This window comes from Triticum dicoccoides, chromosome 6B, assembly GCF_002162155.2.
Source record: "Triticum dicoccoides isolate Atlit2015 ecotype Zavitan chromosome 6B, WEW_v2.0, whole genome shotgun sequence".
In the NCBI taxonomy this organism is placed as follows: domain Eukaryota; kingdom Viridiplantae; phylum Streptophyta; class Magnoliopsida; order Poales; family Poaceae; genus Triticum; species Triticum dicoccoides.
In genome coordinates, this window is record NC_041391.1 from 412607664 (window position 1) to 412612311 (window position 4648).

At 46.5% G+C, this 4648-nt stretch overlaps 1 long non-coding RNA gene across 1 annotated transcript; it reads right to left on the reverse strand.

Annotated features, from left to right (window-relative positions):
- Positions 1 to 265: 265 nt before the first annotated feature.
- Positions 266 to 706, reverse strand: LOC119320304. Its single transcript, XR_005154905.1, has 3 exons — positions 675 to 706; positions 402 to 587; positions 266 to 309 (listed from the first exon to the last, which is right to left on the reverse strand). It is a non-coding gene; the product is annotated as an uncharacterized LOC119320304 (long non-coding RNA).
- Between the last annotated feature and the right edge of the window lie 3942 nt (positions 707 to 4648).

Consider the following 4648-nt stretch of genomic DNA (forward strand, 5'->3'; position numbering starts at 1 on the left):
GTGTAGATACAACATGGCATCACAACAAAATTCTATTAAGCAAAATACTTGGGAAACTTACTGTCATCACGGAGGTGTAGGTGTAGGTGTAGGTGTAGGACCGGTCGCGCCAGTGGCAGATGGAGAAGGATCGGTCGATGCTTGTCGGGAGTTACGCTGCACCAAAGATTATTTCCAATGTATTGTTAGCATGATGCAACTCAAATGTGAAGACTAGTAACTAATGACCGTTCAAATGAAACTCACCGTGCCCGCCGGAGCAATGACTGGCATCGGCGGAGGGGTCTGGCCGTTCTTCTCGCACATGGACTGCACATTTGGTTTTGACGAGTCAGTCATATTAGTTACTAATGAAAGGAACATTGCATGCATGATTTAGCTAATATGCAAAAGAAACTTACCACGAAGAGATCGTACATGGCCCGGTTAGCCGAGTCGTTCCGGTTCCTCTCCTCCTCCAACAGCCTAGCCGTCCTCTCCTCATTCTCCCTGTCCCTCTCCGCCGCCTGTCGGTCCCTCTCCGCCAACTGCCGGTCCCTCTCCTCAAAAGCAGCCTGGGTCTTTGCTCTCTCTGCCTCAATAGCAGCCTGCAACACCACTCGTTAGCATTGTAATCATCGACGGCCGCAAACACAATGTAACGGAGGAAAGGCTACTGAGTCCGTATAACAAACCTGGAATTCGATTTCCACTGGTCATAAACGAGGTGGTATCTCAGGATTAGAGCTGGTCTGGCGCTTCTTGATCTGCGGGAGAGTGCTACTACAACGTATCAGTCCATTACCAATGGCTAACGAGCCATGGGACCTCCCACCACCAGATATCATCACCAGCTCTGGATCAAGAGGCCGGCTCGGGTTAAAGTCCGACCCTTTCCTCGCCTTCCCCTGCTTAACGTACTGCACCATCTTGTGGTGGGAGGCCTTGTTGCTGAAGTTCTTTGCATTTTCGAGGTCAGTTTCAGAGAATGCCTTGGCCTTCTTGTACGGTGCAATATTGGACATGCCATAGAGGTCGAACAGCTCTGGCACTGGAGCCTTGTTGTGTTTTGACTAAAAGAGAGGAACATAGTATTAGTTAAGGACTCAAGCTAGCACAAAGAATGAATTTGCATGAATCATGAAGCAAACCACACATACCCAGTTTTTCCTATACCCATGTAGGTTGACACTGCCTAGATGGTGTGGCACACCTTTCATTTTGAAACGTTTCTCCTTTGCTATGTTGTGGGTGACGCGCCATTGGGGAGAGTACCACTCATCCACCAACACCTCCCAGCAGTCCATCTTGTCCGCACACCATCTCGGTGGCACCTAAGTTAAGCAAGAGAAATTTGAGCGCTACACCTACAAATCAAATCAAGGAAACTAAGTACAAGGCCTTAAGAATAGGTAATTACCTTCATGTACTTCTCCTTACTCAGATACTTGTCCCGACACTTCTCTTTTCTCCTCCTAATACTAGTCTGTGCTAAGTAGTCTCGAACAGCCTGCGTCTGAGCCTCGTGCCGAAAGTTTCCAAGTAGGCGCCTGCACTCGGCGTCGATAACCCGAGCCGCGGCCTCCTCCTGTCCCTCAGCACACCTGTAGAAGGCCTACAATCAAACAAGGAAACACGGATTAGAAGGTCTGCAATCAAACAAGAAAACACATGTAGAACGTATGCAATCAAAGAAGAAACACAACGTAAATGGCAAAGGAGAAATTACCCAAAAACATGGCGATCACAATGTCGGCCACCGTGTCGCACTCGACATCGCCGGCCCTATGCTCCGGCGGGGCCGGGGCAGCCAAGTAGTGCTCCCAGGTCATTCCTAGCTCTGGAACCCGGCCCTCACCGGGCAACGTGACCCACGCCGGGAAGCACTAGCGACAAATCACACCAAGGACAGTGTTGGGCCTGCGGACACCATCTTCGTGTGTCCAAGAACTGGAGTATGACAAGGCCAATGCATTAGATATTCTAAGAAACGTCAAGGCAAAAGGTTAAAAAAAGACTAAATGCACTTACTTCTCCCCGTTAGGCGCAATCAACCACCTCTGGTCGGGGGTCGCCGGGGTGGGCGGGAGCTTTGTACGACCATGCTGGTAGACTTTGCGCCCCTCAACCCACTCACCCTCGCTATAGCTATTAGGACTATAGTCTCCACCCTGAACACAACCATGTGCACTCAACTCCGACTCAGCGTGACCCCGTCTGAGCTCCGGAGTCTCGTGGGGCGAAGACTCGGCGGCCCGAGGCTCGGTGGCCCGAGGCTCGTCGTCGGCCCGAGGCTCGTCAGCCGTAGGCGCGTCTGCCATAGGCTTGTCGGCCGAAGGCTCGTGGAGTGTAGTTCGAGACGAGTCCACCTCAGATGGCTCGATCTCAGATGGAGCAACCCTATGGTCGGGTGACTCGGCTGGGGGTGGCGGCGAGGAAGGCGTAGCAGCCTTCCTACCTCTCCCGACGCCACGTCCACCTCTAGCAGCCTTCTCCTTCTTCTTACCCCCCGACCTCTCCCGGCCGAAGAAGAAGCGACCGTCGCTAGACCCTGCAAACTGAGATCTAGCGCTCTCCGAAGGCTATGGGGGGAATGGAACTACCCCTCCCACCACGCGCCGAGGTAGGAGCCCCGGAGCGCTCTCGACCCGCGCCCACCATCTGTCAACACCTGGAATGACAAAGAGTAAACGAAATTAGTACAACATAAAAAAATGAATACCTGACATGAATAATAATATGTATATAAATTCATTTTAGAGGAATAAATGCTAAGTATAGCTCATTTTAGAGCTATCCTAGGTTAAAGTCATTTTTGAGCTAATTAAGGTTGTTATGCCATTTTTGAGCTAGCTAAGCATACAAATTCATTTTGGAGGAATAAATGCTAAGTATAGCTCATTTTAGAGCTATCCTAGGTTAAAGTCATTTTTGAGCTAATTAAGGTTGTTATGTCATTTTTGAGCTAGCTAAGCATACAAATTCATTTTGGAGGAATAAATGCTAAGTATAGCTCATTTTAGAACTATCCTAGGTTAAAGTCATTTTTGAGCTAATTAAGGTTGTTATGTCATTTTTGAGCTAAGCATACAAATTCATTTTGGAGGAATAAATGCTAAGTATAGCTCATTTTAGAGCTATCCTAGGTTAAAGTCATTTTTGAGCTAATTAAGGTTGTTATGTCATTTTTGAGCTAGCTAGGTTAAAACTTGAACTAATTAATAATATATATGTATATAATAATAATGGAATACCTGACATGAACTATAATATTAATCTTCATTGTCATCATTAATAAATGCATCATCATCGTCTATATATGCTTCGGGGTCAATAAATGCATCATCCTCATCACTATTAGTAATGACGTGCTCATCATCATCATCATCAATAAATTCATCAACATCTGGAAGGCCTCCTACATGTAATCGGTCAAGCATTGACAGGTCATCTGCAGCAGTAACCTATTCTTGTTCCGGCTCTTCTTGTTCCTGCTCAGGCTCAGATTCACTGTCGCTGTCTACTTGAATGTTATGAGGTGAGCGGTTCTTGAAACGTTTTTTTGGAAAGACGTGTTTCTTGGAACAATTCTCCGTCATATGTGTCTGGATTAACGTGAGGTTCATAATCCTCTTCATTGGGGGGAGGTGGTCTAACACGTGGCGGCACTTCATAAATGACATCCCAACCTTCGAGATTTGGATCACTTTGGCAGGCCCACGGTAGATAGAAAACTTGGGTTGCCTGTTGAGCCGTAATATAGACATCGGGAACATCCAAATGGGTGCTTTGTTTGATTTCGACTAGCCCTAGATGTTAATGAGTCCTTCTAGTCTCTTTCGGCTGGAACCAATGACATTTGAAGACTACGACGTTCGGTGGGTTTGCACCATAGAATAGAACTTCATAAATTGCTTTAACTCTTCCATAATACTTGGTATCTCCTTCGCCGATAGCAGAGACACAACAATTTGTAGACTTTCGGTCGGCCATAGATAGCTCTTTGCCATAGGTACGAAAGTGATACCCGTTGATGTCGTATTTGTCAAATGAATGGACCTTATAGTCAAAACCATTAGCGACTTGTCTCAATTCGGCGTCCATAGACTCTGAACTAGCCTACAAGTTTAATACGAAAGGATTGTTGCATTAGCCAGAAATTAGAAGAAGAAATGAAATGGTCTAATGGAAATTACCGTTTGTTTGAACCAAGAGATGAAACCGGGATAGCCTCCTCCATGCATTGCCAGAAGCTCATACTCTTCGACGGAATCCTTTTGGATAACCGCTCCATATGAGAATTTGACGACGTATCGATTGTATCAAATATCCAGGTATAAGAGCAGTTCAAATGAAGTAGAGGTTGTGAAACAATGTACCGAGAACTTACTCGATGTACGGCCGCACTTCTGTTAGATTGTTCAAGATATACAACGTAATGGTCCGCCATTCGTTGTTATCCAACAATAAGGGAGTATAAGCACCGGCTGGTGCGAGCTTCCCTTTGAATAGGCTGAGGTTGGATCCACCCTTTTTAGGGTCGCCAACATTGTACCGAGGCTTCGGATTATGCAAATGACGATTTTTGGCTTTGTAGTGTGCTATCACGAAGTTTGCCACCTCCTCAGTAATGAATGACTCGGCCATCGATGCTTCAATTTGACGTTTA